We start from the raw sequence: 21618 nt of genomic DNA, 5'->3' as shown, positions 1-21618 counted from the left end.
GAGAAGGTCCGGGTAGAAGATGAACGAGAGAGAGAGAGAGAGAGAGAGAGAGAGAGAGAGAGAGAGAGAGAGAGAGAGAGAGAGAGAGAGAGAGAGAGAGAGAAGAAGAAGAAGTCGACACCAAGCAAAAGCAAAATAACACGCTTGATTAATTTGTTCTTTCTAAAACCTTACATATATAAGGCAATTTGCCATGCAAACTTGGCTTTAACTGGATCTCTATTGCATGCCTATAAGAGGCTTTTCCACGGCTGACCGAAAAAGGCCTGGACCCAACACCATTTTGCAAAGGCTCTAGACCCCATCATTGGTCTTAAGGGCATGTTGTCTACTCGTGTTGGCAGTTTTGCTCGTTGACAAGCATCACACCTTCAAACATATTCTTTGGCATCGGCAAAAAGTGTTGGCCACCATATGCCTGCCACCATCAAGATTGCTCTTGCGGTGGTCTCACTAGAAAAGTGACCTCCAGCTAATCCAGCATGTTCTTGTTCTATAATTGGAATGTACTCATTTTCATTTGCACAAAGACGCAAATGTTGATCTTTACCTCTCCGATACAATTGGTTCTCAATAAGAGCATAGTCTCTTGCAATTGCTCTTTGACGGCGTTTACTCAAATCCCCAGGAAATGTTTGGATCTCCGATACAATTGGTTCTCAATAAGAGCATAGTCTCTTGCAATTGCTCTTTAACGGCGTTTACTCAAATCCCCAGGAAATGTTTGGATCGATAAGTAAGTAATCAGATAATTACTCCACTTAGGAACATGTGACATTTGAAACAATGTTACATGAGGAATGGGTGATTGTTTTTGACATTGAGGGCAATCTTTTACAAAAGATCTAACATCTCTCCTCATAGTCGGCCAAAATACTCCAAGTCTCAAGATTCGTTGCATAGTTTGGTCTTTTGGGAAGTGAAGCCCTACTATGATAACATGTGCTTGACTTAGGTATTGTTCTTTTTCTTCAGGGTTAATGCATAAAAGAAATATCCCGTCCCAATATCTTTTATATAGCCTTCCAGTTAGTAATTGATACATAGCCGATTGCTCGATTAAATCAATTGAAGTGGTATTTGTGAGTCCACTTGAGCTATTGTCATCAATGACATAATGTTTTCCGACCATATAGGTATCATTTCCACGGAGAACAAATAGGCATTTGGTAGATCATCGTCTACCCCTTTAGGTGATTCCCCTAAAACAATCCTTGACAAATGATCTGCTAGTTGATGTATAGTGCCTTTTTTTACAACCACAATGAGATCAAATTCAAGAAGAATGATGAACCATCTCACTATTCTCCCTCTGCTGCATGGCTTGTTGACCAAATACAACAAAGCTTGTTGGTCCACAAAGAACACAAACTTGTTGGCTAATAGGTAATGTATATTTTTTGTAACGGCATAGATCATTCCTAGTCCTTCTCTTTCGGTGGTGGTGTAATTCTTTTCTGCCATGTTCAATTGTCGGCTAACATAAGAAATAGGAATTTTCCCATCTCCTGGTTGGGCTAGTATACAACCAATAGCAAAGTTTGAAGCATCTACATGTACGTGGAATACCTTATCCCAATCTGGTGCTTTCAATATTCGAGCTGGGGTGAGAGCTTGCTTAAGATTCATGAAGTATTCTTCACATGCTTCAGTCCATTCAAAGTGCGTAATCAATCTATACATGGGTTTTGTAATTATAGCATACATGTAGATGAACCTTTGGTAATATTCACAATGTCCCATGAAGGCTTGTACCCCCTTGACTGTTGTTGGTCTAGGCAAATTAGCAATGACATGAATATTCTCAATATCAGTATCTATGCCATTTTTAGACACTATATGTCCAATAATTTTCCCTTGTCTTCCTATGAATGTGCACTTTTCAGGATTTAAGCAAATCCTATAAAGTCTACATTTCTCGAATACCTTTTTGAGGTGTTCAAAATGATCAGCCTGGATTGACAAATGTACGCATAGATCATCCATGTATACTTCTAAGAATTTCTAAAGATACTCTTTGAAAGCATGGCTCATCAACCTCTAAAATGTGGCTGGAGCATTAGCTAACCCAAACGGCATAACCCAATAGGAAAATATACCCCATTCTGTTGCAAAAGCAGTTTTATGCTGATCTTTTGGATCAACCAAAAGTTGATTGTATCCCGAAAAGCCGTCTAAGAAGCTGTAAGCTTCTTTTCCTGCAACTTTTTCTAAAACATGCTCAGTTATCGAAAGAGGAAAGTTGTCTCTAATGGTAGCTGCATTCACCTTTTTGAGATTAACACACACTCGTAATTTTCCATTCTTCTTAGGTACTACCACAATTAGAGACACCCAATCTATGTGTTCAATTTCGTACATGAATTCAGTTTCCTTTAGTTTTTCAATCTCTTCTTTGATCTTCCTGGCAAATGTTTCGTTATAAGTGTATGGCCTCTGTCTACTTGGTTTCACATCATCTCTCATGGGTATAGTATGTTGACAGATTTTTGGATCAACACCCTTGAGATCCTTGTAAGACCAAGCAAAGATATCCCGGTATTCCTTTAACAGGCTCAACAAAAGCTTTTCTTCTTCTTCTGTTAGGTCATTCACAATGTAAACAGGTCTAGGCTCTTCTCCTGGTTCAACTAAGTCTACCCTTTTAGAGTTTTCAGGCCCTTCGTAAGATTCGCCTTGTTTTCGTAGTTCCCTAACAGGTTGTTCAATTATGATTTTCCGATCTTGGAGAGTATACTTTTTGTAATGGGATGAAACATGCATTACATCCTTACCATCCTCTTCCATGGTTTCCATTTCGGTTGTTTATATCTCCTTTAGAGATTTTTTCAACTCTTGATATTTCTTTTTCCGCTCGACTTAGCCATGAGTGGTTTTTTATCCTAATATTTTTCTTGAGTATCCTTCCTTGTTTTTCTCGATGTCTAAGACATTTCTGAGTTTTGGTTTGAAGGATATCTGTCAGTTATTTTGTCCTTGACACAATCATTAGCATCTATCTGCATCAAGAATTGTGTTTTACTAGAGACTGATGGCATAGGTCGTGTTTTCACGATATTGGTGTCTCTCTTTCATCTATACGATTTTTGTCTTCTTGATTTCTGGTTTGGAAAGTCAAAAAACTTTTCCTGCCCTCCCTTTAAGAGTAACTGAGCTCTCGTATGCTCTTTTTCTGACCCCAAATCTTCTGAGGTAGCTGAGTGTTCATCTAACTCATCAGTTGCATCGTAATAGAGGTCTGAAAAGACTTGTTGAGATTTCATCAAGTCCTTGGGTTCCTCATCTTCATTTTCAATGTTGAGGACTGACATCATTTGGAGGGGAATTATGTCCTAGCCATCCTCATTGCAAAATTGAGTAGTAATAGACGTATTCACACATACATCGATTGTCACTAAAATTTGAGTCCACTCGAATGGCTCAAATAAATGCTCTGGAAAGGGTTCGGGTATGTAGGCTTCGTTTATGCAGTCCCTTTCTAGGATACAATTTTCACGTCTTAAGCTTCCATTTTCTGAAGCTCCGCACATCCAAATAGGAGTGTCTTTGTTTAACCAGGATGGGAGTTTAGTTTCAGGCGAAGAGACTAAATCAAACTCTTGGATGGGTGTTTTCAAGACATCTCTATAAGTGTGATCTTTCAGATTGAATCTTGTTATAGATCCCACCTGCTTCAAGTACAGATAGTTGTTTCCCCAATCTTGGATAAGTTGTACCTATCACATGAAAGGTCTTTCCAATATGATTCCATAGTTGAGTTTTTCCCCAAAGTCTACTATGGCCAAAGTGTGTTGATATTCAATTCCACAGGAATTGACTATCACTTTTTCAAGCAGCCCTAGTGATCTCTCAATGTGTCTGTCAGCCAACTGCAATTTCATTCGCGTTTGTCTAATGGGGGCTGTCTCTCCCCAAGATTCCCATACTGCTTTAGTGGCTATGGCTATGCCAGCTCCACTATCCAGTATTGCCATGGTTTCAATGTCATTATTTCACTGGGTGGGTCATGTTTCCTTCTTTCCCTTCATGATATTCTCCGACCTTGTTCATAGGTAATTGATCGAATCTCTTTGTTTTCCATTTCATTTTTCAATTTTCCCAAATTCTTAGAGATTAACCCCGTTATCCCCACCTTCTCTACGGTTTTCTATAAATCATTCCACAAGTATGGTCTAAGTTTCAACAGTTCTCCCAAAGTAAAAGTGCATTGGATGGGTGTAGACATGATCGAATGAATGTTGTCTACTTCTAGGGTCTGTTCAGCTCTTTTTAATTGAGAGGTCTTTCAAACGATGGATTCATCTTCGTTATCTCCCAAGTAAGACGGTAATGTTTTGAATGTCAATGGTTTATACATTTCTGAAGCTTCTGATCCACAATCCCCGTACAAAGATTGTAAATACATATTCATATCAGAAGGTAGGTTATCCAACCAGACTTCCTCTATAGGAGCTGACTTTAAAGTTAGGCTCCCATCATTGATCTCTCTTAACTTTTTCCATAAGTGTCTTGGCCAGTCTTCCCCTATAAATGAAATTTCGTCTAAGGCATCTTCGTTTTCCGACACTATAAGCTCTGGTTCATTTGTTTCAAGGTGGGGTTCTGTCACCACATCAGATTTTTCTTTCGTTCCTTCTACCGCAAGCTCTGTAGGTTATGCAATTCTTTCAAGCTTGGGTTTTTGTTTACCCAGCATTTCTTGCGTGATTCTTACCAAATTTTGATAAGCCTCCAGCTTTGCTGCTTCCATGTCTAGAGATGGATAGTTTTTCCACTTGTTTTCCATGCTTTTAAGTCTTGCTTAGTAGGCTTCCAAGGAACCATTAATAGGATCAATAATTTTATCAACCAGAATGGATCCTCCAGATTTCACGGTTGTTTCCTTCAATTCACTGCCAGTTTCTTTCAACTTGTCCTGGGCTAGCATTTTTTCTTTCTCTTCGATTTCAACCCGTTGTTTTGTTTTCTCATCTCATATCTTTTGCTTCTGCTCCTTTTGATTCTTTGAGAAGAAACTTTCGTGTTTTCCGAATCAGCAGAGGAGTTGTGTTTCTTTTTCTTTGCCTGGGCTCTAGTGATTACCTTGATTGGAACAATTGGTTCACTCTCTGAGGAGCTACTAGGCATCACTTGGACTATGTTTACAACAATTTTTCCCTTGTTCAAAGGATTCTTAGGACAATATTCCGGAAAGTGTCCTCCCTTTTTGCAACATTGTATGCAATAGGCTTCAATTGGTTTGAGGTTTTTGTCATGCTCTGGATATTCGTTCTTCCAATGGTCATCAGCACCACAGTTATGATAGTTTCCTGTTTTAGGCTTCATCATGGGTCTTCCCATGGGAGGTTTGACACCTTGATTAGCTACATAATACATTGGTGCAAGCTCTGGTGGAGCATAAGTCATGGTTTCTTCCACTGGTGGTGGATGTGGACTATACCACTCTCCTTCTACCATTACTATAGATGGACTAGGCTCTGCATAGGGTGTAACAGGCACTAATGCTTGTTCATCTATGACTCCTTCATCTATGACTCCTTCCGAGTGCATGTACTTTACAGGAACTGCATTATGTCCTGGATATGGAGATTGTTGTCCCAACACAGGTTGAGGTCTTTCCATACCCATTGGTGGTCTTTGAGCTTGGGCCATATTAGGCTGATATCTATACATGGGTTGTCCTTGTGGTTGCACGTACTAAACATTACCATCATACTTTGGTCTGTAGTAGCACTCGTGGGTCTCTTGGTTGGTCCATTTACCCTTGATTGCACACCATTTTTGTGGCCTAATTGGTTGTCCTTGTGGAGGTATCCCTTGTCCTGGTCCTCTCATAGGTGCTTTTTGCATATTGTTCATCATGTTGCTCATTCTTTTTAGCATATCTTCTATGGCTGAGAGTGGTGCCGCAACAACCGCTCCCACTTGTGCTGGTTTTGTGGATGCTGTTTTTTTGCTTTGGTTATCCTTAGGGACATCTTGTTCATTGAAGATCTCGCAATTGTCTCCTAGGTCAATCGCATTAGACACACACGCTTCTAGGGTTGTATGATTTTTACTATAAAGTATAGCATGAAGTTCTTTGTTTAGCAGTCCCTCCAAAAACAAAGATACAAGTCGTTCTTCTACAGGTATCTCCATCTCTAGGCATCTGGCAATGTATTGCTTCATTTGAGTTGCACAATCCCTAACAGACTCACCATGTTTCTGTTTAAAGCTGTAGATTTGAGCTACCGTATTATGTTTAATCCCCGTTTTGGAATAAGCAACTACAAATCCTTGAGCTAATGTGTTCAAGTCCATGATTGACCTGGGTGGAATATTTTGGAACCATGTCAAAGCTTTTCCTTCTAATGTCATTCCAACCTCGAATTGACTCTATGGAAACCGAATATACGCTCTGCTCTTATCACTTGCTTAAAGCTTGCTAAGTGGTCATATGGATCCCCTAATCCACTGTATTTTCTGACCCATTTTTGAAAATCAACTGGTCTGACACGTCTATTTGGTTCAACTCCCGGTCTTCTGGGAGTTGGTCCTGTTCCGAGTCCTTCAAACCAGTCTGTTGGAAATAGTGACTCATGTAGCCCTCGACTGGCCTTAGTGTCACCCGGTTCTCTACGTGATGAGGTGGTTTCTGGTTTCTTCACGTTACTCTCAGATGATCCTTGCCCCAATATCCAATCCCGTATGGAATACCCTTGGTATTTTGTTTGTTCTACCTCCTCAGGAGTCATCATAACAAAGTTGTTGTTATAACAATACCTAAAAAGGTAGGTTGGTAGGTCTGCTGATCCCTTATCTTTGATCTTGAATATATAGATGATCTTCATGGCCGTTTTGTCCTGGTTTGGCATGAGAAGTCCACAAAAGATCTTTTATGTTTCTATCTTCCCAACAATAGACTCCGATCCTAGGATTATCTGTACTAAGCCGTTTCAAAGGCTTTAACGGACAACCCATGCACAATTGTACTCACAAGCATACCTTTTAACCATGACTCGCACATCTCCTTTGAAATCTTTGACAAAGCCCCAACTTGGGACTCCTCTTCATCTACCATTGAGCATACCAGTTGTACCAGATACTCTTCCACCTTTGGCTCCATGCTTGCTTCTACATTTGTAGCGCACTCAATCCTAGCATCATCAAGTTTCTCCTCATCAATTGGCCCTTCAAGTTCAATCAACACCTCTACCTTGTTGAATTCATCTTCCTTCTCTTTAAGCACCTACTCTACCACTTCATCCTCAACAAAAAAGAGAGAAACTTATTCCATACCGCACTCATAGTGACAGAAGCAATGATAAAGTTAAGAGGTTTGCAGCAAGATGTTCATGCTAACTTTCAAGATTTTTTGCAACACTTCAAAGGACTTTGGGTGTAATTAGAGGTAGCATCCCAAGTACCACCTAGGGATTTCTTTAGCGTATGGAAATTTATGGATTGTTTGCATCCAAGTGTATGGGAGAAGGCGATCAAGAAGAGCCCGCTACATTTGAAAGATCAATGAAATTGTAGCATCCAAGAACAAAAAGATCAAACAAAGATGAGAGAAATGTGTGACACATGTTGAGCCAGTGATGGTGTAACTAATGGTTCATATGGCAGCAAATGATAGTGTGAAGTGAGTGGTTCAAGGTCCTGATCTCGTTACAGCTAGGTCTTAGCATGATCTTCCCATCCAATTGCAAGAATTGAGGGTTAACATGATGGATAAAAATCAAAGAGAAGAGCATCGACAAGGAGAGGCAGGGGAGGAAGGCTACAAGGAAGATGATACAATTGCAGTGAACAGGGTCACTACACCCTTGATTTTCTCAAGCAACCAAGAGAGTAAGGAGGGATGTATCCCTTATATGGGCATGATTGTGGAAGAGGAGAGGAAAATTATCAAGAGTGGGAACTAGAAGCACCACCACAACAACAACCGCCTCAACCATTACCTGCAAATGTTGAAGGTAGGGCTATCAACATCATTACCCCTGAGCATCAAGTTGTTGACGTCTTGGCCAATAAGAGAGCTAGGCATGATAGTAATAAAGAGATAGAAGAAGAGAGGGAAACAAGAGCAAGGAAGGGGAATGCTAAAGCAGAAGATCAATCGAAGAGCAGTAAGAGGTGGCTGTAAAGAGAAATAGGTCTAAAGGACTACCCTCTTGTCCAAGGTGTTGAAGACTATGATATTGTTGATGACATACAAAATCAAAAGGCTAATATATTGTTTGGCGAATTGGTGGATTTAAATGCTAAATTGATGAGACATTGGACAAAATGTGATAATACATGGCTTCCTTCCAAGAGAGAAAAGAATCAAAGCATGGTGTCATCTTTGAGGGTTGGCCACCCTGTATATATGGTTCCAATAGTTGAATCTATGCTAAGAAAGGAGATGGAAATGCAACCCTCTGGATGGTGGTGCCCAAATATGTGCCATGACCAAGGATATCATGAAGTAAGCAGGTATCAAGATTTTTGTGAATGGTTCAATCCCTATGAGGATGGCCAACCACAAAAAAAGCAAGGTGTCATGTGATACCTGAAGATGTCAAGATAAACGCCTTCGGGATTAAGTGCTTGATGGATTTCTATGTGACACACGGGAGTGAGAATGCTTACCCAATCATTTTAGGGAGGCCATGGCCTATCACCCTTGGTGCTAAGCAAGATAGGGGCACATGCTTGATCAACATCCTTGACCAAGAGAAAGGAAGAACCATAGTCTACAACATGAAAACATGTGACCACACACAACCTTTAGTGAAGATGCAAGATATGGATTCAATAGAAACTGCCTCATATGATAGTGATGCTTTGTCTACATCATCAAAAGAGAATGTACAGGAAGGATTAATGTAATTGTTTCCTGAGCTTTTTGGGATAAGGGTCAAAAAAGAAGCTTCCATGCATGATTTAGAGGTCAAGGATGAGAAAAAAATCCATAAGAAATCATAGAGACTTCCAAAGTGAATGTAAGAAACATGTTAGCAGAGGACATGATAGAAAAAGAAGAGAAAGAGTATGAAGACATGTTTGTAGAGTGTTGCTATTTTTCATTGAATATATTGAGTTATAAGGGGCAAAAGTGGTCGAACATAGAATCAATCTAAAAGAAGGCACCAACCCAAATGTTCAAAGCCTTAGGAGATTTGGAGACATGTAAGGTTTCCAGTTTCCGAAACCTTAAAAATTGTACAAAGCTTGAACAATTAAATTGAAAACCACTGTTGAAGGATTCAAACACGGCTAATATTGGTATTTTTGGAATCATAAGCAGAGCTTTACTATGGTTAGTAATTTTCACAATCAGAATCCGATAAAAACTGGAAAAGTTACAGACCCTAGAAGGTTACAATAGGAATTCAATTAGTTAATAAAAATTGGATGGTTTCAGTAATAATTATTAACAAAGACTTCTTAACCTAAGGTTCTAGAATTAACTGATATTTCAAATTTTCATCATTAGAAATCAGCAAAATCAACCAAAATCGATTCTAGAAGGTATGCGGGCAGTGTGGAGCTGGGGGGAACCTGCCAGGGAGACAGATTTAGCAGCAGTTGGCACCATTTGCAAGCTGGGGGACTGCTTGCAGTGTCAAAACCTGCTAGAAACTGCCCGGTGCCCAGAAAAAGCTATAAAAAGACCCCCTTCCCTTCATAAAAATTTAGACTCGGAGCCTTCACACTCTCTCTCTCATCTAGAGAGAATGCTACGCAGAAATCACTAGAGATTAAGCTCTAGTCGATTAACCTAAACGGTAATTAGCCTAATCCTTCTTAATTAGCAAGGCTAGATTAATCTATTTTATTAATAAATCAAAGATTAGGCCTATGTATACTCATAAATCCTCTCTTAATTAAATATTCTCTGTTGATTGTTGTAATTAAGCTTGGAAATGTTAAGCTAATTAATTATCCTATCATATTAGGATTAAAATTAGCCAAATTAACCATAAATTAATGGGAAATATATTAATTAAGCTTAAATTAAGTTGAGGTAATTATCACAGGTGCATTAGACAATCATTAAGCTAGGAAAATTATAAGATTTTCTGAGTATTTTCATAATTAATTAGACAGAATTACACTATTTTTTTGAGAAAATCAAAGGGGAAAATAATCAAATTGATTCAAAATGATTTGAGTTATTTATGAGTGGTTAATTATATGTTAGGGAATCCGTGATAATTCGTAGAAACTCAGATAATTAACTTACCTAATTACTTTAGAAAAATACTCTATTTTTAAGACAAATTAAATAGAAGAAATTAGAAAATTGATTTCAAATGCTTTAAGTTATTTTTCAGTGGTTAGTTATATGCTAGGAAACTCATGATAATTAAGAGAAGCTCAGATAATTAATTTACCTAATTAATTTAGAAGAAATACTCTATTTTTAGGACAAATTAAATATGGGAAATTAGCAAATAGATTCAAAATAATTTGAGTTATGTATTAGAGGTTAATTACATGTTAGGAAACTCATGATAATTATGTGAAGCTTAGATAATTAATTTACTTAATTACTTTAAAAGAAATACTCTATTTTTAGGATAATTCAAATAAGGAAAATTAGAAAATGGATTCAAATTGAATTGAGTTATTTATCAAAGGTTAATTACATGCTAGCAAACCTGTGATAATTAGGTCAAGCTCAGATGATTAATTTACCCAAATACTTTAGCAGAAATACTCTGTTTTTGGATATATTAAATAGGGGAATTAGCAAATAAATTAAAATTGAATTGGGTTATTTATCAAAGATTAATTATATGTTAGGGAACCTATGATAATTAGGTCAAGCTCAGATAACTAATTTATCTAATTAATTTAATAGAAATACTTTTTTTTAATGAGAAATTAACTAGCAAATAGATTCAAAATGATTTGAGTTATTTTTTAGAGGTTAATTATATGTTAGGGAACCCGTGATAATTATTTTTAACTCGGATAATTAATTTACCGAATTACTTTAGTAGAATTACTCTATTTTTAGGACAAATTAAAATCAAAAAACTCTCAAATTGATTCAAAATGTCTTGAGTTATTTATTAGAGGTTAACTATACCTTAGGAAACTCATGATAATTATGTTACCCTTAGATAATTAGTTTACCTAATTATCCTTGTAAAATTACATTATTTTTAAGTAAAAGGGGGAATATAGTAAAGTAATCCAAAAACCTTTGATATAAATATTAGAGGTAGAACACACCTTAGGAAATCCATGATAAATACCTCAACCTCAGATAAATAGTTTAGGTATTTATCTTCAATAAAAGTAATCGGTTTTTTATATAAAATAGACAAAGAAAATTAGTAAATAAATTTATATAATTACCAAATGAATATCTGAGGTCAAAAATCACTTTTGAAGGTTGGAACTCGGTTTAAATGGATGGTATAATAAATTACTATCAGTAAAATTTTACCTAATTTAGACCATAAGTATAGGAGGGAAAGGTTATAAATCAAATTTATAAAAATTACTAAAGATAGAACATATTCAATTACAATTTAGGGAGAGTAATCCATTAGCCGATAGAGATGTATAATTTACTAAGGTTAAAATGGAAGATAGACTAAGGAGAAACCTAGTTAAAGGACTTCCTAAATTTAAATGGTACTTATCGGAAATTACTTATAGCATAAATAAGTTACAGGAGGAATGTCTCATCAAATTGACTATTAAAGATACCTACTTACTCCAAAAATCTTTATTTTTGGGTAGACAAGGAAAAAAAAAGATTATTCAATTAAACTTCTAATGGATTAAGTCTTTTTATAAGGCTGCTGACATGGCCCCAAAGAGAACCAGGGGAAATCCTCTTACTGAGGAAGAGGATGTTAGCAACAAGAGAAACAAAGCCACAAATAACCATGAGGTTGGGCCTAGCCATAGACCAACAGAGGAGAGTCTACGGGCACTCGCCCCACAACACATGGACGAGCAGTCCCAAGTAGATTTCTATTTTGTTCACTTAAAATCTTTTAAAGTTCATTTTTAAGTTAACATTGCATACGTAAGTTTAGGAAGATAAATTGGCTGTAAATGGAAGATAACTTCCACATAACCAACGAGCAATGATTTTAAATAAGAAATAAATGATTGGGTTATGACTGATTGACCTAGGAAAAAAATGTTTGACCATTCTTAAGACAGCTTGTCTCAAGACACCTCTGATTCCTTGGAAATATTTTACTCAAGGTAATGAGTAATGATGAAGATACCATCATGGAAGAGTCGGTTTCCTCCGCACGCGTTGAGTCTTTACCCCGTGCTTGTTTATGTTTGTGGATAGTACTTTCAAGTTTATCCTAGAGGAACCGCCCAGCTGCATGGGCAACTGGTTTTGGTGTATGGGCGCCCGAACTTTGGGTGGTGGCTTTTTCCACCCCGGTTTTTATAAATAAGGAATGGGTGTCGATTTTCACCCCTGTATAGGTGGTCTTGAGATAAGCCAGTACTGGTCAGAGATACTTCAGAATGACAGTGCCTTGTCTTAAGTCTAAAGATGTTTGTTTGCTGAAAGAATGTCTTCAATACTGTTTTTCAAAGGTTGTCTTAATGAAATGCCGTGAGAAAGTTAAAAAGGAATCATTTTTTTAATTGTGAAAAGAATGTGGTAGTAATTAAACAACACAGAAATCATGTGCGAGTGCGGGGTGGTAAGTGGGGATTGACTAAGGTTGTCATTCATGGACGGGTGGACCTGATTCGTCAGGTAACTATCCATTCCCGCGCACTAAAACATTTAGAAACTTCTTCACTTGGAAGAGGAATCCGCCAACGGCTATGCCCTCACATATGTTAGGGGGAAAAAAGCGTTGGCTAAGGAAACCTTAATCTGAAGGATGAAGATATAGAGCCGAAATTTTTTTTATGGTCCCGTTTCCACTGCGAGACATGACTAGGTCTCTTCTAGGGCTATAAACCTAAACCATTGTCAATGGTAAGGGTGAATTCCCTGGATGTTTTCTTGTTTAAGGACTCTGACTTTAGTAGGCCTAGAGACCTGTCACTGGTACCATCCCGTTTTTGGTGTCGACGGGATTGGGGACCTTACAAGTGGTATCAGAGCATGGTTTAATAAGGTCCTGACCTTAGGAGGGTAAAAGTTGAAAAATAGGCACAAGTTATATTGCATTTATAATTATGGTATATTGTGAAATGATAATTTCCCTATCAATACAAGAAAATATCCTCCAAGCTTACCAAAAGTTTGTGATTTTCAGCATTATGTTCGAAGCTGCTTGCAGCACCAACAACTTTGTACTTCGCAAGAGAATCATGCAATTGTTAGATTTAATGTTTTTCCCTCCTCCTACATGGGAAATCAGCTGTTCACAGTTTGGCGGAATTTTCCTGATTGATGCGGGACAGTTAGCAAGGTTGGCACTCAATCTTAAAAGACTCAAGTGGGGAGAAACACTTCGGACCATCGAAGTTTTCTTTTTCAGTGGGACTGAAGATCCAGATCAAACCATTATTATAGATGGGGTAGAAGTGTCACAAAATCAGTGGGTATATGACCAGGTAGACACAGTAATATACCCAGGTAGGATCAGGCCCATGAAGGTAGGCCCAAGGTTTAGGGGACCAAAAGATGTCATATTTTTTGATCCCCTGTCAGACCCACCAGTGGTGAAGAGAATTTTGATTTAGGGAATCACACATTGTATATAGCATGAGTCCATCTTGTATATAGTATGAGTCCATCTTGTACATAGTATGGGTTAGTGTTGTATCAACCTTTGTATATACCATGGTTTTATAACATGCTTGTGTAGTTTAATTGAGATGGTGATAATGATTGTCAGATTTCTGTTTTTATTGTTTTAAAAGTATATAGATTAGAGAACTTGCATGACAAAACAAAAGTAGTGTAATCACTATAGCATTTTCATTAATTACAAACCCAGGGAAATGCAAAAAGTCTCTATACTCCCACCCAGGAAAAGAAACTACTGTTAAAACAAGTTCAACTCCCAACTTTCAAGGGAGAAGAAACCAACTTAGAACGTGATGCCGAAGCATGGCTCAACGCCATGGATGATTATTTCTTGGCAACAGGAACTGCTTCAAAAAATCAGGCAATGTTAGGAATGTTTCGACTCACCGGAGATGCCAAACTCTGTTGGAAACAATACTGTAGAGATAACCCTTCCATTAGTCCCTCCTGGGAATGAATGAAGCAGGCAGTGAAGGAAAGATATCTTCCTCCAGCTCACCAAGCTATCAAAATGAATGAATTCTTCGTCCTCAAACAGTTAGGGCTTACTTTGGAAGTGTACTACACCAAATATGTGTCTTTACGACGTTACACCCCACCAATGACTATGGAACAGCAGATTGCTCGTTTCTGTCAGGGTCTCAACAAACCTTTAAGTAACTGCTTGGAAGCTATGAGACCCATCTCTATTCAAGATGCTCTTCTAAGAGCTAAACCACTTGCAACCAAAGGAAACCCCCCTGCCAGGAACTATTACAACAACAATAACTTTAGAGGAGGAGCAAGGGGAAATTATAACCAAGGAAATCAACGGAGGGCAGTGTCACCTGCAGCCACTATAGAGCAGACCTTTCCAAACATCAAATGCTATGGATGCAATAGAATGGAACACTACAGGAGTCAATGTCCTGAGGGGAAAAATCCCTGAGTTGCTACCGGAACCACTCCTCAGACTCAGATAGGACAAGGAAATAATCAAAGAGGTAGAGGCAATAGAGGAAGAGGTAGAGGAGCTAGAGCTTATGGTGCAGCAGTAAGAGAGCCTACCTTGCTGGATGAGGAAGATGAAAGAGCTACTCTTTTTGCCGCCATTGATAACCCTGGAGCTCGGCAACAGTATGTTGTCATCCAAACCACTGCAAACAGAGAAGGTGAAAAATTTGAACTACTTATAGATTGTGGTAGCCCACACTCTTTTCTCTCTCCTAAATGTTTAAGGAAACTTAAATTGAACCAATATCCCGCCAAGAAATTAGTGGTAGAATTAGCAAATGGGAAAGAGGTTCTATCTCAATTCACAGCTGGGGAAGTTGAGTTTGAACTAGGGGGAACCCTGACTTCATCCTACTTCCGGACTCTACCAGTAGGAATCTATGATGGTATTCTAGGAATGGATTGGTTAATCAAAATCAAGCCCAAATTCACTTTGCTCAAGGGAACTTAACCTTCAAAAATCACTTAGGTGAAGAAACATTAGTACAAGGATTAAATGGGAAGCCTAAGGCTCATTTAGTCAAGGCTAGTCGACTTTTGAAGGGGTTACGTAAGGGGCAACAGATCTTTGTAGTAAAACTTAATAAGGCAGATGATTCAAGGGACGACACAACTCCAGAATGGCTTAAGGAATTCTTAGATAAGTTTTTGGAAGATCTCTCAAATTTACCTCCTCCAAGGGATATAGACCACGGAATTGAAACCGTTCCAGGTAGTGAACCAATTTCAAAAAGACCCTACAGAATGTCCTTCCCTGAAGCTATTGAATTAAAAGAACAGCTTCGTCAGCTTATTGAACAGGGATTCATAAGACCAATCATTTCACCTTGGGGAGCGTCTGTTCTATTCCAAAAGAACAAGGATGGATCTTTACGTCTCTGCATCGATTATAGGGGGCTTAACCAGGTATCAATAAAGAATAAGTACCCTATTCCTCTCATTGATGAATTGCTTGATAGATTACATGGAGCCAAAGTATTCACAAAAATTGATCTCAGATTAGGTTACCATCAAATCTGGATTAAGGAGGCAGATATTTACAAAACTGCTTTCAACACCCGGTGTATGGGCATTATGAGTTCATCGTGATTCCTTTTGGTCTTATGAATGCTCCAACTACTTTTAACCGTCTCATGCATGATATATTCAGAGAATATATGTTGGGGTATAGGCGCCTATGCCTTGCCCGGCCGCCCAGAGTCTGGGCGTCCACTGACTTGTATACCTTATACATAGTATAAGTGTATAGGGGGGTGCTCACTCTTTGAGTTTCCCCACCCATATCTGTGTGTCGTGTGTCTCCTTCTCTCTGTCACTCTCCGTCTGTGATGCTCTCCGATCCCTTCAATTGGTATCAGAGCGACAGGTGTGAGAGCGTAGATGGACGGCTTCGCGATGAACTCATCGGCTATGGCAGAGAGGTCATAAATCTAAGCAAAGAAATAGAGGAGGCTTGTGGACAGCCATACAGAGGCTTGCAAGAGAGCTCTCAGGAGCTTCCTAGTGCTCACAGATCAGTCCACAGTTCCTCTACAGATCAACCCACTGTGTACAGCATTTTCCCTCTTCTCGGCAAGCTTTGCAACGGCTACATCGGCGATAGATTGGAGCTTGGAGCTTCCATAGACATGGAAGCATTGTGAGATTGATGCATTCAACTCATGCATTGAGGTGGGAAGTGAGTTTGAGCCTTTCTATGAGCTCAAAGAAGCACATAAGAAAGTCGTTCAGTTTTTGGCAGTTTAACAGCATTCTACTGTTTTGCTCATAACTTGAGCTACAAAGCTCCGATTCCAAAACGTTTTGGTTCAAAACGGAGCTGGCTTCAAGCTCTACGCCTTTGTAGAAGGAATCATTTTCTGATTCGGAGTGCAGGTGGGTCTGAAATTAAAAACAAGGAGACTGTTTTTCAGGACATTTTGGGCTCTGTTGTTTTCTTTGCTGCAGACAACTTACCCATGCACACTGCAGGTAGCAGACACATATGAGGTGTTACAAGATCGGGTTTGACTACCAGGTACAGGTTGAGTCTAGTACTACCACAGGTGTTGCCAGTTGCAATTGAGTGGTTCTTCTACAATGTTGTGGCTTGCATACATGGTCTTTCAGCAGGTAATGCTCTATGTATGCTTATGTGGTGAGTAGTAGATCTTGTAGGCAAGTGCAGAGGTTGGTTGTGGATGACATGTATGGTCAACTGTGGTACTCTTTGTGAGCATTTATTGGACACAGGTTTGCAGAGCTTATGCATGTATGTTGAGTGTAGTTTGATGCGCATTAATTGCTCATTGTATTGAGCTTGCAGGAAAATGGTTATTTTGTGTTGATAGCCATTGTGCGTCGAAACTCTGGCGAAATTTTCCCAGGAGTTTTATGCGCATCATTTATGCAATCTAGGTAGAGATTGCAGGTTGCACTCATCATCTGTGTGCGGTGTTCTCTGCAGGTGGGAGATTTGTGCGTGTGTATGCATCGATACCACACAGTGTGGGCTTGGTGATTAGCTCACGGTTTGACAGGCGTACAGTTATCTTGGCACACTCACAAGAGTGAATATTGTGATGTATGCTTGTGTGGCTACGAGCTAGGTGGCCGGATTCAAGCACTAATGGCTTGAGGTTTTTTAGCAGGTTTCAGCAGGTTTACAAGCTACAGGTAGGTTTGAGGGCTTATTTGGGCACTGAATTTTCAGCCATTGTTTCCTCTTTGAAGGTGTCCATGTATGGCTCAGTTGTAGGCTCATCTGGGACACGTTTATGACTTGTTTATGCAGCTTTTTAAGAGCTGAATTTTGGGACTGTTTTGGTGCTGATTTGCAGCTATATTTTACAGCCATACAGGAGCTTGGTTTACTCTAAAGGAGCCTCATACACTTGGCATTTGGGATTTGCATCATTTCCATTTGTGGAGCACAGTGTGGTTACACTACTGCGAGAGATTTTATGCGTGGATTTGCATGAGCATTGTAGGTGCTGGTGAGCTCTTTTTTGAGAGCATTTTCTCGTTGCAGGTTGCTTCTTTTGGTATTTTTGAAATTCACTTATAGTAGTCAATATGTGTGAGACTTTCGAGTCTAGGACAATGAATCATGAGAGATGGCGTTCTCGTTCGTGTCGACCCTTGAGATGTTGGAATTGTGGTCACACAAGGCACATTAGACGGTGATGCTTTCGTTGTATGAGACAACACAGGAGACTGGCTAGTCTCAAGGATGCAATAGATGCTATAGGCTCCGTTGACTTGATAGTTGCAGGATCAAATACAGTGTCTGAGTACCCTAGTGACAGTGAGGTCACATTTGCTTCCTGTATTACTCCTGATTTTTTGACGTCTGAGGATAGTGTACTTCTTTTGCAGTGGGTGCTAGACAGGGACGCTACTTTTCATGTCACTCCGTATCGTGACTGGTTCAGTAGCTATTCTAGCAGAGTGCATGGTAGTGTGCGATTGGCAGTGGGTCACTGCATGAGATTGCTCGTTCAGGAGATGTGAGACTGTCATTACCGAGCGGTGCATCGTACATGCTCAGAGATGTGGGTCATGTGTCAGATTTGACGATGAGTTTGATCTCTGTTGGTTAGCTCAAGGATAGTGGATGTCGGGTATTGCTGCTGGAGCGATCTTTTGCGTTGCATTTGGGTTCGCTAGTGATTGCGAGAGGTGCTAGAGTTGGAATATGGTATCCATTGCACGTAGTACTGGTGCAAGATAGACGAGTCTCAATCTTCTTACAGCCATGCAGAGAGCGAGAGACCCGGAAAATCTCTTTTGCTCATGGGTTGCAAGTTGCTTTGCATGGAGTGCAGAGTAGTGAGCTCGTTGTGCACACAGTTGGGGCACGACTTGAGCAGTCACACAGAGAGGTGACAGAGTCAGACATGCATGCTTTGCTAGTGACTGAGCAAAGCAGAGAGTCAGTTGTTCGAGATACTCCTATGCAAGATAGACAGGTAGAGCGGTCTTGCTCTAGTGAGTCACAACAGGAGGACGTTGTGCAAGAGTCTATGCATAAGGAGTTAGAGCATGAGAGCTCTAGTGAGTCACAGCAGATTGAGTGGTCATGTTTGCAGTGGATGATTGCAGAGGAGGCTGAGATGTCAGCGATTATGCAGTCATTCCTTTCTATGCTCGACAGTGAGAATGGGGATATAGTTGTGCAGGATATGTCTTCTAGCAGACACCTAGAGCAGCTCGTTTGCTCTGAGGTTGCACGACAGGTTGATGCGTCTTTTGCGGACAGTCAGGAGATGCATGTGGCTGACACGCCTTGTTAGTCAGAGATGCCTATTTCCAGGGATATATATGTTGATGCATGCTCCGTAGAGCTAGCAGGGCCCGCTAGCATTGCATTTTCATTCAATGGTCTCATGTATGAGATGCTAATCATGAGACCGGATATCGCAGCTACAGTGGGAGCATTTGCAGTTGGGGTTGTCAGCAGTCATTTGTTGACTGATGATGGCATAGTGCACGAGGGAGATATGCAAGTATTGCGTACATACTTGTACTACATGTGCGGTACGTCTGGTGGTGTATGGACTTACATGGGAGCAGGACAGTCGGATGCACACGATCACAACCAGCCAGTGGGGGCATCATTTGAGAGCGGTTTTCTCTCACCTTTTGTAGTCTTTAGACTAGGTTCTCTTACTTAAAGGCACAATCGCCTTTAAGTGGGAGGTTGTTGGGGTATAGGCGCCTGTGCCTTGCCCAGCCGCCCAGAGTCTGGGCGCCCACTGACTTGTATACCTTATACATAGCATAAGTGTATAGGGGGCTACTCACTCTTTGAGTCTCCCCACCCATATCTGTGTGTGTGTGTCTCCTTCTCTCTTTCACTCTCCGTCTGTGGTGCTCTCCGATCCCCTTCAATATTTGGATGATTTTGTGTTAGTATTTTTCGATGATATCCTAGTATATTCCAAGGATGAAAAAGAGCATGAAGGCCATGTACGTAAAGTACTTCATCTTCTACGCCAACATTAGTTATATGCCAAGATGAGTAAATGTGTGTTTTTCACGCTTGAAGTTAGTTATCTTGTTTTTATAATAAACCCTGAAGGAATTTCAGTAGACCCCGCAAAGATTAAAGATATAATAGACTGGCCACAATGGCAAAACGGTCAGTGAGATTCGAGGATTCTTGGGCATTATAGGATGGTATAGAATATTCATCAAAGATTATGCACTTATCGCCGCACCCTTGACGCAGCTACTTCAAAAGACAGTCAAACTTACATGGGGAAAAGAACAAGAGGATTGTCTCCTCAAACTAAAACAAAATCTCACATCAGCCCCTGTACTCAAACTTCCTGAATTCACTCAAGAGTTTGAAGTAGTAACAGATGCTAGCGGTCTTGCTATAGGAGGAGTCTTAAACCAAGAGGGCATACCAGTAGCCTTTACTTCTCGAAAATTAAGAATCCACGAGCTGAATTATCCAACTCATGATCTGGAACTCCTAGCTGTCATCCATGCACTAAAACTCTGGAGGCATTATCTTTTAGGGGGGAAGTTCCAGTTCATCATCGATCATCAGAGTTTAAAGTGGATTTTCTCACAAGAAACACTCAACATGAGGCAGAGAAGATGCATAGAAATCTTACAAGAATATGACTTTGACATAAAATATAAACCAAGGAAAGAGAATGTGGTTGCTGACGCTCTTAGCCGAAAGGTCTTTCTTGGGACTATTTCCACAGTCAACAATCCAATCCTAAACAAGGTTAAGGAAGCTTCCCTGGAAGACAAGGATTATCAAGAACTTCTACAGGTTATCAATCAACAGGACCTAAAAGAGAAAGAGAAAGACAGAATCAAGGATTATTCACTTGAGGATGGGCTTCTCTATTATAAGTATCGACTTTACATTCCTAAAAATCCAATATTAAAGGAGTTAATCCTTTATGAAGGATACAACGCTATAGTTTCTGGCCATCCTAGTTACGCAAAAACCCTTAATGCTATAAGGAAAAGCTATTTCTGGCCAGGAATGAAAGGAGATATACTTCACTACATCAGACAATGTCTTTCTTGTCAAAGGATTAAGGCTGAACGAGTAATGATGCTAGGGAAACTTCAACCTTTGGACATTCCTCAAATGAAGTGGGAACTCATTAGTATGGACTTTGTAACAGGCCTTCCCACTGTTCAAGGGGGTTACGACTCCATTATGATGGTAGTGGATATGCTGACTAAAGTCTCCCATTTGATGCCTGTAAAAACAACTTACACTGCATCAGACATAAGCCGTCTCTTTATCAAAGAGATCTTCAGATTACACGGGCTTTCGAAGAGAATAGTCAATGATAGAGATGCAAAATTCACTTCAAAATTTTGGAAAGCTTTATTTGAATCCTTAGGAACTCAGCTATGTTTCAGTACATCCTATCACCCTCAGACAGACGGCCAGACAGACAGAGTGAATCAAGTTATTGAAGACATCCTTAGAGCCTATTGTGGTAGAGAACCCCGGAAATGGATCCAATTTCTTCCTCTGGTGGAATTCGCCTATAACTCTTCTTTTCATAAAAGCATTGGGATGTCACCGTTTAATGCTCTTTATAGGCATGAATGTATATCACCCCTAAACTTTTCTAACCCTACTACAAGAATAGAAGCTTCAAAGAAAATGTTGGAGGAGATGGATGCCCACACCAAAGCCATAAGACAAAACATTCACGTAGCCAAGGACCGCCAGAAATAGTATGCTGATCAAAAATGGTCTGATCGGGTTTTTAAACAAGGGGATAAAGCATTCCTAAGGGTACGGCCGAATAGAAGCACTCTATCCTTGGGAAAATACAAAAAACTAAGCCCCATATATTGTGGACCTTATCAAGTGATTAAAGTAATCAGTGATCAAGCTTACAAACTAAAATTGCCTGAGCACC

The sequence above is a fragment of the Adiantum capillus-veneris genome, chromosome 12 (assembly GCF_014529385.1).
Source record: "Adiantum capillus-veneris isolate H3 chromosome 12, ASM1452938v2, whole genome shotgun sequence".
NCBI classification, from domain to species: domain Eukaryota; kingdom Viridiplantae; phylum Streptophyta; class Polypodiopsida; order Polypodiales; family Pteridaceae; genus Adiantum; species Adiantum capillus-veneris.
The sequence above is the reverse complement of the archived record's forward strand: the minus strand, read 5'-3'. Positions refer to the sequence as shown.